This window comes from Amphiura filiformis, chromosome 13 (genome assembly GCF_039555335.1).
Source record: "Amphiura filiformis chromosome 13, Afil_fr2py, whole genome shotgun sequence".
Classification (NCBI taxonomy): domain Eukaryota; kingdom Metazoa; phylum Echinodermata; class Ophiuroidea; order Amphilepidida; family Amphiuridae; genus Amphiura; species Amphiura filiformis.
This window is the reverse complement of record NC_092640.1, coordinates 8,285,213-8,297,978: the sequence shown is the minus strand read 5'-3', so window position 1 is coordinate 8,297,978 and position 12,766 is coordinate 8,285,213.

The window sequence follows — 12,766 nt, the reverse complement described above, 5'->3', positions numbered from 1 at the left end:
ACGGTCATCGCCTCGTTAACTATATCTTCAATTTCAGTCATCTTGCTTTTTTATCTTAAGATTATTTTTGCCACCAGTACTCAGTCGGTTGCTCGGTAATTAGAATTAGTTTGGAATGTTTTTGTTTAGCTAGCTTTTTTTGATCTCTTTCTTCTCTTCTAGAGTTGGGATTATATCGTTCTCCTTAGAGTCTCGTCGAAACTATCTTGATCTTTTGTGTAAAACAGGGCTGTCCATTTTGTCTGCTCTCTGAGATCGGTAACGATGGAGTTATATTTTTGTGTAAGCACCCAAACGGAACAATTATCGTGTCTTCCCGAGAATGCTAGCTGAGAAAGCATCTGTTTCTTTTTGGTTAATGATCTGTCAGAGCTGCAGTCGTCGATAATGAAAAGTGTGTGTCCGTCTTGTATTCCATAAGTTTTGTAGCCAAATTTCAAACAATCGTTCAGCCAATCGTCGGACTTTGGACACCAGTTAGGATCCATTGGAATGACATCAACGTCCTTAAAAACCAGGATCTGTTTAAGTACGCTTTGTTGCGCGTCCAGGTAGGGCAAACGATTATGATGTATTCAAAGAAATTCTTGTATTCCCTCTCGAGTAAATCCAAAACAAATTCAGTCTTGCCACAGCCGGTGGCTCCGCAGATTATAGCCGAGTGCGCGTGTTTTGGAAACATCTTTTATTCTAGTAGTTCACGCTCTGCAATTTTCCGGCTTCGATATTCACCCGTGCATCCTGTATGTAGTACACGTAAGCGTTCAACGCTCCTGCCGTCTCGGCTTCTTTTTCGATCTCGATCTGTACTCTGACTAGCTCCTTCAATTTTCCTACCAGATCCATGCAACGTGTCATCATCCGTGGTTCTCATGTCCAACCAGAGACCATACTTGGTCGTGAGATAATCTCGCCTCCTCACATCAGCCAATCCCGCTTCCTTGATTACGTGTGGAACGGTTCTGAATTTTCCATCCGCGAAGTGCTTTTGAATTTCTTTGAAGTGATGGTGAGACAGCATCCCAGAGGAGTACAGCTGATTTGGAACACCGTCGAGCGTTGTTGAAACTTTCTTGATCTTTGGGTTGTAGAACTTTTCGGTATCTCGAGCGTAATTGGCTCCTCCTCCATCCGCAGCTGGGTCTACGAAGAGAATCAGAATACCTTTCATGGACTTTGCTCACGGTGCTAGAGCGATATTCCAGACGGTGTCTGACTTGTTCAGCGACTCCTTGCTGTGTCTGATGACTCTGTCGTACATGACGACGCTTTTTCCATTCACCTTGTTCCTGATATCCATCGCTAGCTCAGGATCATTGACTACATCAAACTCAAGGGTAATATCTGAGATGGAATAGCTGGCTGCTGTATCCGTGGACACCACGACTTTTCCGTAATTGTTGAACGTCAGCTCGTAACTCAGCCTGTCCTTCATCTCGTACTGGAAATATGGATTATGAGAATTCAGCATCTCAAAGTCCAGAGGGATGCAAAACATGTTGTCGCCGAAGGACTTTCCTTCGGCGACATCCTTGGCATCTGTACCTTTATCACCAGCGTCGATTCTTATTTTTCGACCTGCCGCAGACTGGATGCCCTGATCAGCGGCGTTCTCTCTTTCCTCGCTCGTCTTCCAGAGATCTTGGTAGCATAGGAATATATCAGCATCGTTCAGAGTGAAGATGCTCTGTCCTTCCAATTTAACCTCAATTTTTGACACTATCGCTCTTCCGAGATTATTTACGATAGTCCTGTTAAGATCTTGATTTCCACCAGAGGCGGAATTTAGAGCAATCTTGAACCAAAGAAAACTCGTTCCAGGGTATATTACGTCATCTTTTCCAAGACCAGGAAATCTCACCGTGAGAATTCCGGTTTGGTCGATGGTACTCGGAACGTGCGTATTCCGAATGCTACGTCTATCACCTTTAACTCCTCGCGCTTTGCGAAGTTGTCGGTATGGGTCCAATTTGTATCCGTATTCAGTCGCCATCTTTTATTTATACGTAGAATAAATGGCCGAAGGTGAAAAAATTGAATTTGTGAACGATGCATACGAGGATGATGAAGAAACTCCGCTTTTACCAGAAGATGACAGTTTTAATGATACTTCACTAAATCAAAGTGAAATTGAAGTGCCTAATCAGGGGCAAAGACCAAATTGGGCGAGAGACACAGTTCCGCTTGGTCTAACTGAAGAAACTCGAGCATCCAAAGAAGAGGTTTTAGAACGTGTTAACGCGTTTAAACAATTGAATACATGAATACAAAAACCACCTAAGTCCATGCGAAGTTATTTTGAGAGAAAAACCCGTGTATCATTTTAATTCCTTCAGTTAGATTTACCTGGTCAATATGGTACGTTTTACGTGCAAATGAGTGGATTAACCTGTATTAGGTATGACGATTAGCATTTCAGGGACTTCGTGGGGTTCATTTTAAATTTTGGACTTAGGTGGTTTTTTGAATCATATACAAAGACAACAATGTTAGAATGAGATTACCACTAGTAAGATAATACAAAATAAAGCACACAGGTATGTATAATGTTGATAAGCATTCTGCCATGTAATATAAACCACACACTTTCCTTTATTAAACCCATTTTTTGGTCAAAAGTCATTCTCTAGCAATGAATGTGTTACAAGTGAACTTTTATACATACTGGATTACAATCAATGTGTTACAAGACTCAAATCATGGAATTGGGTGATTCTTTCATACATGCTATTTTTCACATGCCCAATAGACACAGAGAATAAATTTGAGTTGTTCTTTCATGCATATGACAGGCCTATGTATAGCAACAATGTCCCATGCTTAACTCAATTTGGCCAAAGTATGGACTTAGGTGGCTTTTGTATTCATATATTCAATTTCATAAGGTGGAAAAGGAGATTGGTATCTATGAATTTGAGGGAGGCAAAAATGGTCGATTATGGGTGAGATGGGGTGGAAAATGGGTGCAATTGACTCACAAGTCTAATTCTCGAGATTTTTATGCGAAGTCAACTCTACAAAAGATACCTGGACTTGCATGGAGTAGATTTTTTTCGAGCATTAGGGTTGATACCCGAAATATCACCAAGAACTGAGGCTGCGGCTTTGAATGTTTCTCGCGGAGCGCAGGCTGAGATTAATAAAATAGATAACGAAGAAGAAGTAGAATTAGAAGAAGTAAATAAAAGCATCGATCAATTGTTAATAACAATTGTCGAAGAAGGAGGTGAAACGTCGTTTGATCCAGACGCAAGGGCGGCCTCGCCAGAAGCTGAGACTTCATTTACTGAACCGCAAACTATCGAACATGACACCTCGTTCACTCCGAGAACAGCGCGAAACCTTCAAAGAGCGCATAAATCCATTAACACGCTTGAACGACAAATTCAAATAGCAACGGCAAAAATTACAGCCAACAACGAGTTAATAGAAGAGAGAAAACGAGAGAGAGATAACCCAGAAACTGATCAAGAAACAATCCCTTACCTAAATCATTAGCCTTCAACTACCCTTCACAAAGCGGTCGTCAATAGCGGTCAGCTAGCGGTCGAATGCCATGTGACCGCTAGTTATTATAGCGGTCATATATAGTATTCTGTAGTGAAAAATTAGCCTTCCTATTCGACTACCCTTCGACTACCCTTCGTATGAGGCGAATTATGCAAATGAGCCACGCTAACTAATGGTCGACCACTAGTGGACCAGTAAGCCGAATGCTATACTAATGGTCGACCAGTAAGCCGAATACTAGTAGTGACCAGTAGTATTAGCGGTCGACCACTAGTGGACCAGTAAGCCGAATGCTATACTAATGGTCGACCAGTAAGCCGAATACTAGTAGTGACCAGTAGTATTAGCGGTCGACCACTAGACCAGTAAGCCAAATGCTATACTAGTGGTCGACCAGTAAACCATAGTATTGACCAGTAGTGGTCGACCATTAACAGGACCATCCAGTATAGCAGAATGCTATACTACATGTACATGTAGCATAGGATACATGTAAGCTGAATGGGGGTTGGGGTGTGTGTGATGTGGGGGAGGTGTGTGCATGAGGGGGCGCTTGAGGTATACTGATGGTCAAGGACTTGTTTCCCACCAACTGAGGACTTCCAAAAGCTGTGGACATCACTGGTGCTACTACACCTCTTCTGGCATAACAATAGGGGGCACCATGGGGGCAGTAATTGGTGTAGGATATACCCGATTGTAGGTTTCAGACATGTGTCCCCAATTTACACACACAAATGTCCCTAATTGATGCACAAATGTTCATAATTGGTGATTAGGCTAGAATTACATCTATGTGTGTCCCCTTTTGACAGTTTCAGGCACATGTTCCCAATTTACACATGTTACAAGACAGGGTGGTGGGGGCGTATGTGCAATTTACCGACAAACATAAGGACATGCACATGATATTTCACATTTAAACAATTGCAATGGGAGACCGTCTTCAGTTTCGGAGCACAAGCACAATTGCATGCATGTATCCGTAAGTCATGCATTTGCAAGATACCTTTATCGTGCATTAAATATACTGTCCGCAGTCGCATTTCATACATGTAAAAGTGTCCTCAGTTTGTCAATTGAATGCAGTTTCAGACGTCAGCGTTTGCATTATAGTCCTAAACTGCATGTGTCCACGTTTGGAATATTACACTCGGGTGTGTGTGTATGTTGATCAGGGTTTCCTTAATGCCAAATGAGGACACACACCAGATATTTCCAAAAACAAGGATCTGTACATATGCCACGAGGGATTGTATGACTGAAGGGGGCACATCCCCCAAATGCCACCCTTCTGCATCGTGCAAGCATGACTGGCAGCGTTGATGCACCTTGTACTTTCTAATTTCTAATCTTTTGACAATATATATCATTCCAAACAATTCAAAAAATGTTCCCAGCCGGAGGCCTGTATGAAATATACATGCTTGTATAGTAGTATAATAGTACATTCCTCCATGAAAATCTTCATTGTAGCCCGTTTTTTCACTGGGAAAAAATTAACTGCATACACGGGATACAGCATGTAAAATAAATACCTCAATATAATCTCCTCCTTGCACTAGACCATTCCCTACAAGAAACTGCCAGCATAAAAACTTATACATACCAAATTTACTTCAAATATATTTTAAGCTTACCTACATACTACATTATCCATGCATGTAGCAATTTTGTTTGCACACAATTACTATATGGATCACATAATTCCATTGCCAAGCAACATCCCAATAATTTGTACAATTAATGCCTGTAATACAGCTAAAAACATCAAAAAACAAGAGTCCCATATCATCTCTGCATTCACACTAATTCAAAATGGCAGTTATAAATATATTCCCATCATGCTCCAGTCCTTGACCCTGGGGTCGACCATTAAGGAATTTAGTTGAAGGGTAATAAACTTAGAAAATTTTCCTTCTTGTTGAGAATACTAAGCCACTTGGTCTGAATGGTAGTTAAAAGCTATGAATAGTAAGAGGAAGGGTAGTTAGCGGTCCTTACTATTCAGGAAAATCTTACACTAATGGTCGTACTACTATTCGAGGGTCTTGAATAGTAGCGACCACTATCAATACAGTATTATTAGAGTTCGAATGGTAGATGAATAGTTATCGAAGGGTATCTTAGCCTTCCTGTTTGGTAAGGGATAGAACGATTAAACGAAGAAATCGGGAATTTTGAAGAGGAAAACAAAGCTCAGCAAGAACTTTTGAACGATCTGAAACCGCCGCTTAGAAATCAACTCGTGGCAATTCGAGAAACAATTTACAAAGTACTGTATGGAAACAAAACGGTCGGTGAAAAACTCAGAATTTTATTCACGGAGCAAGGTGTTACCATTGCATCTTTGCTTACAGCCATTGGCATGACAATTGCAGCTGTTGTTGAAGGAATACTTTTAGCAGCAAAATCAGCCGTCACTCCAGCGCCAAACCCAGACCCCGGTCCAAAACCAAAACCAGACCCCGATCCAAAACCCAAGCCCGACCCAGGTCCACCTCCAAAGCCAAAAACCTGGTCGGATTGGCTCAAGGCTCAGCTGCAAAAAATCGCAAATCTTCTCGCAAAACTCGGAGACAAAGCTTTGGTCGCTCTTCCGGGAGTCATCGGAGCCGTAGTAAATTTTGTGATGAAAACAGCCGGATCCGTGGTAGGATTTCTAGCGGAACACCTATGGATCTTTGCTCTCGCGGTCGGAGGAATTTTGTACAAAAATGTAACAGAGGCATACGAGAAAAAGAAAAAGTAATACGACAAGCAAAAAAAATAACCCTTAGCAAAAAATAAATGCTAAGGATTATTTTTTTACTTAAGCCACCAAATTTTTGTCGCGAGACAAGTCATCCACACAAACGTGAATGCTAGTTCAACTCTTGTATTGTAAGCGGCTTTCTCTCTCTCTTCTATCAGCTTCTCCCTTTCACTTGCTTCTTCGGCTGGTGGGACATCCATCTTTTATTTTAACGAAAATATACGATGGCTAATCCAATAACGGCTGCTCCCAAAATTAAAGAAAGCTTTTTTTCATCATGCATTAGTAGGAGGTCTTTAGTTAAGGGCGAACTTTCAACCTCCTCTACCATAAGTGAACTTTCAACCCCTTCAGCCAAAGATGGGCTTTTAACCGTTTCAAACAACGGACTTTTTTCAGGAGCACTGTCTCCAACATTCGGTCGAGAGTCGGTGTTTACGTCTGAGTTTAGCCCTATCTGCATGTCATCCGTGGCGATTTGGATGAAATTGTTGTATCCGTTTACAGATCCCACAAGGATTTCCATGTTGCTCGGGAGCAAGTAAAGTCCGTGACCCACGACAAAATCCAGTTTGCTTTGAGCGTACTGAAGAGTTCTCTGGTATCTGTCGATCGAGTCCGGAAGATCCACGACCGAGTTGATCGCATCCTCGACGTTTGCTAGAAATTGTTTCTGAGCGTCGAACGCCTTGCCGGAACGCAGGATGCTGGATCTGGCTTGAGCTTGGGATCCGAGAATTGCCCACGTGTACGTCCTGATGGAGTCGTTGATTCTCGAAACTCCCGCACGTGTGAAACCCTCGTTCCAAGTGCCTGCCACAAAACTGCCGATAGCAGCCATGGCATCTCCTTTCCGAATGGATCTGTCGGTTATATCCGGATCGTGATCGAACAGCTGTTCAATGTATAGAATCTTGTCAGTCTGATTGTCCACGCCTCCGAAGCTGTCCGCGTCAAAGTGAACTTTCCAGTCCATCGACTGACTGTAGTTTCCTCCGTTGGTAAGCTTCGACCATTTTTGGTGGTCACGAATTTCCAGTCGTAAAATTGTTTGTTGAAGAAGTAACTGCCCATTCCGTTGGAAAGATCGAACTTTTGTCTCCAATTAGCTCTCGCGGACACTCCGAATTCGTTGCAAATTCTTTCGTAAGCGTGGGTGTCGATCCCGTTGTTCAGAGGATTGAAGGATTCCTCCGAGGGTAGTGGACAGGACATTTCCGACAGGATTCTTCTGATCTGATAATATGCGTGAAATCTGAACACGGATCGAATCATCGGATCTTTGTGACTGAGAAGTTCTTTGGACACCCCGCATCCTGACGTGGCGCACCAGACCGCGAAGTTCAGCTGGTTTTGCCAGAATTGCATCTGGTTGGAGAGCCAGTCATCGTACACCTCTTTTTCCGCGACTCTCGGAAGTTTGTACTTTTGCCACAAACTAGGAAATCTTACGTAAAATTTTCCTTTTTTGCTGACTTGAATTTCTTGATTCACGAGACTGAAACCGTGCGTCGGTTCGAATACTCCTCCGGTTCTCATTTTATTGAAAGATAAAAGAAAAATGTTTGTTACAATTACCGGCACCGGCAAAGGAAAACCTTATCGCCCGTTGCAAAGTATAGACAATAACGGCGAAAACTTAAAAATTGGAATCAAAAGGATCTCGGGTCGAGTAGGTTGGTTCAACGTCGAAGAGGAACTAGAGTGGAGGTACACTCAAGGAGGGCAGGGACCTGAAGAAGCGATAAAAATAAGCCCGGGGCTGTATGATTTTGACCTGCTCGCGAAAGAATTCACGAGTCAAATCGACGGTTTTGAATTCGAAGTCGACGACCGCGATGGAAAACTCAACATGAGAATTCACGAGCAGTATCAGATTTGGTTTCCGGACCGCGTTCGAGAAATGTTCGGATTGGACGACGAAGGGTGGCTAGCAGATGGTGAATACACGGGAGATCGGGCGATAGAATTTTTACCTCGAAGAATTCTCGTATACCTGAATCAGCTGTCAACCACGGACAATCTCGTAGACAACGACGACGTTCTGCAGGGAGGTCAGGTTCTTGGGTCCTTCGATCTCACAAACGCCGCGTTCGGGGAATACTTCGTTTCGACCTACGAAAAGCCGAGTTTCAAAAAACTGCAAAACGGAACCATCCACGAGCTCGACTTCAACTTCAAAGTAGAATGGAAAAATTCTTCGAGAAAGCTCGATAATCACGATCAACCGCTGGATTTGGAATTTGAAATCCGATAAAATAAAAGAAAGAATGTCTATCCGGGGACCAACGATCAAAAAAAATGGACGTCAATAGCTGGCGAAGATGTAGATCTTTCCGCGTACGTCAAAAAACTGGAGCGCGAATGACCGGAAGGATTAACATGGGAGGAAAAAAATAACTGGGTTGATGAATCCAACCGACCCTCAAGATGCAGCTACTATGGGTTCCGTGACCAGCCTAACCTCATGGTTAAACGACAGAAAAGTTTCGAAGGATGGCGACTCGATGACCGGCGAACTCGCTATGAGCGGCAATAGAGTCACGGATCTCGGAACTCCCACGGACAACGAGGACGCTGTGACAAAAGAGTACGTAGACCGACAAATTGGACACGAGCACGATACCAGCTTGCATGTTTTGGGGAGATTCATGGTATGGATGAACGAAGACGGAACGCACTATGTTTCCATCCGAGCCAAAAAAACATCGACTTGGAGAGAGACAAGTTGATCGAAATTAAAAACGGAATGAACAACACTTTCAACGCTAGGCCTATGCAAATTGGTATCACTGCTGGGTTTACGAATTTGCCGAATCCCGGAAAAGATTTGGCCCCCATGCGACTCACTAGACCTTTAGAAATTTTCTTCAACAACCCACATTTTATTGTTCAGCCTTGGAACCTCTCTTTTCGGTAAAATCGGGAGTGAACCCGCCGAACGCCCCAGCGAACGCTTGTTCTTTGACGTTTCAGTCTAATCCGAATTTCTTCATGTACCTAAATATTACTTGGACCGACGACTCGATATCGTTCAAAGTGCTAAATAACGCGCGGCAAACCCTCTTTTCCGCATCCGTTCAAACGGACACTACGATTATGCATCATGTCTCGATCGAGTACGTTGAAAATAAGCTTTGCTTTTGGATCAACAGGGTTAAAGCAAATGTCTACAAAACTCAAGCCCTGGTAAGTCTCCTTGGAATCAACATGAATTTTGAGCAACTGGGAATACTTAGCTTCTACGAAAAAAATTTAACCAAGCAAGAAATCATACAGCATTTCGTTGAAAACCACGTTTTAAACTTTACGGATGATGAAGTTCTAATTGACTAATTAAATAAAAGGATGAAAAAACCTACAGCACCGCAAATATACCCTGATCTTCCACAAGGAGAGGATCAGGGAGTTCAATTTCGACTAAGTAAGATATCCGAAATCCGCGACTACCTCGAAAAGGAAGTTGACCAAAGAGATCAACTAAGGAGAAAATACAAAACAGTTTGGAATGTGTTTTACAACACGGCTCAAGTAGCAGGACTCGTCGCAGTTGGAAGCGGAACGGGAGCTGTCGGGACTCTGGCCACGGGTGTTGGAGCTTTCGTAAGCATTCCTCTCGGAGGAATAGCAATTTTTGGAGGTGTTCTTAGTGGAGCATGCGTGGCTCTCGGAAAAGCAACGATGAAGAAGGTCGAAAAGCACGAAAGTGTCAAAAGAACCGCAGAGTCCAGTTTGAACACGGTGAATGATCTGGTGTCTAGAGCTCTTGAAGATGGGGTTGTGAGCAATGAGGATTTCCATCACATTCTGCGGGAAATGGAAAACTACCGAGGTCACAAGGCTGGAATCAAGCACAGAACCAGAGCGGATTTAATTGAACTTACGGCTGATAGAGAACGTGAAATTCGTACAGAGGCAGAACAGGCTGGATTGGAAAGGGGAAAAAAAGAAGCTTTGGAGAGTCTCCGAAGTACATTGAATCCGTAGAAAATAAAAAATTAGAAATCAAACTTGTTTTGTATAAATAAAAAAGAAATGGGTGATTTTCCAATTTTAACGGATTCCAACTTGGTTGAGAACTTGAAAGCGTACGGAGAGCATCGAAAAGAAATGTGGGATTATAAAGGAAAACCATACGGCGCCTGGAGGTGGTACTACAACGAGGAAAAAACAAAAATAAAGGCTGAGTTGGAGTTTGTTGGCAATCATCCCTCGCGGATGTTTGTTTTTACGAAAACGGATTTATAGGAACATACTACCGCGATGTACCTAAAAAATGGTGGGAATCTTGGGATGTGATGGACTCATTGGGTGTTGGATACCTTGCATTTGTAGCAACCTACGGCGTTACATCCTTTATAAAATGGAAGTGGTAAACTATGGCAAAAAAACTTTTTGTGTTAAATAAAATGGATCTTCCGGATCTAACGGATGTTAACTGGGTTGAGAACTTAAAAGCGTACGGAGAGTATCGGAAAGAAATGTGGGATGATGAAGAAAAACCATGCGGCGTTTGGAGATGGTACTATGACGAGGAAAAAAAAAAATGAAGGCTGAGATGGTGTTTGATGATAATTATCCCACGTACATGACGTGTTGGTACAAAAACGGATTAGTAAAAGCTGAAGGTAGATACAAAGACGGCGCACCTAGAGAACCGTGGGAATTTTGTGCTGGACGGGATCCTTTAGTTACTGGATACGCCGCATTTGTAGTAACCTACTTGATTACAACCATTTTAAACTGGGTGTGGTAACTACAACAAAAACCTCTTGTGATTATTAATCACAAGAGGTTTTTTATTTTTTGTACTCATTCTACTTCTTTAGCATCGTTGTAGGCTTTCAAAATTTCTGTCATACGCTTGGCTTCCATCCTGATTCTTCTCTCAGGAGAATCCAAAAGAGCGCTCGTGAGAATCCAAAATGCTACGATCATCTTTATTTTAATAAAAATGGCAGATTCGATTTATTTTGAGCTCGCTTATGATGAAAAATTCCAAAAACTGGAAGACTCGTCCAAAGGAGATTTTTATATGTGGAATGGTACTAGTCTCGAAACCTGTTTGTTGCTGTCAGCGGTTACAACGGAAACAAAGTAAGAATCCAGGCAATCAACCTTTTGATGTGTTACATTGGGTGGTATAAGGATAGATACAGGATGAGATTGTGTTTAAGACCACCTTGGATTTTTCCTGAAAGGACAGAGGAGTTTGAGGTTTTGAAAAAGACTCTTGAGTTTGTTACGAACGAACCACCGATTGAAAAAAAAGATATGACTATGTTAAAAAATTATCAAGACAAATTTGGTCTTGTGGATAATTTTGTGAAATAATATATTAAAAGTAAAAATTAAAAAATTTTGATTTTGATGAAGAGGTTAAAAAATGCAGGGGGAATTTTTTCCTCCTGCATTTTTTTTTTTTTTTGGATAAGTTGAAATACATGGGGAATTTTTCCGTGTAATTTGGATTGGGGTGAATTAAAAATACAAGGATGTTTTTCTGTGTACACAGCATTTCTGTGATTTTACTGTGTATTTGGTGGTTGAGTCGATTTACACGGGAAAAAGACAGGTTTTTGTGATTTTACTGTGTATTTGGTGGTTAAGTCGATTTACACGGAAAAAGACAGGTTTTTGTGATTTTACTGTGTATTTGATGGTTGGGGGAGATTTTATACGGGAAAAGACAGTAAATGTGTTAGAAACGGCAAAAAAACACCTACTACTGGGGTACACAAAAAGGTGGCTTTGTTACATTTTGATGTGCAGTTTGGATTTCAAAACACTGTCTCTTGAGTATTCCTTCACTTAGAAGATTCAATTAGGTCTTAAATTGAGGCTAATTTATTCTATATTACTCATGTTTTTATCCTGTTTTCAAATATTTTTCAATTATTTTCTTATGACGTTTGGCATGAAATGTGCCAAGGGTGGCTGAGGATTAGGGGAGGAGGATTAGGGGAGGATTCATATTGTAAATTTGATTTAAAACCCCCTTTAAAAATTTGAATCTAGTAAAAAAATGTCTAAATGAACTCCCAGACATCTAAACCAAGTGAATAAATACAAAAGTGCATTTAAAAGACCAATACTTGCTCAGAATGATTGTAAATGTGGAAAAAAGAGGTGGGGTTACATCCTCCCTACTTTGTGATTGTTTTTGCCCGCACTCTCTCATTTTTTAACCGATTTCCATAAAAAAGGTGTCAAAATGCTCAGAAGGATAAACCACTTCAAATGAGATGTGTAGGTAAAATGTATGAACCATTTCATTTTTTTACTATGTAACACAAAGGTACCCCAGGTTGTGACACAGGACCATAGATAAACGGATTCAGATCGTATGGTTCTTTGCCGAGACAAAGTCGGACAAACTCACTGAAGCAATGTTTAGGGAACAGTTTAATGTAAATTATGCACTACCCAGCCGAAATACAATCCAGCAACTAGTGCTGAAATTCCTATCAACTGGATCTGTTCATGATCTACTTCGGGCAG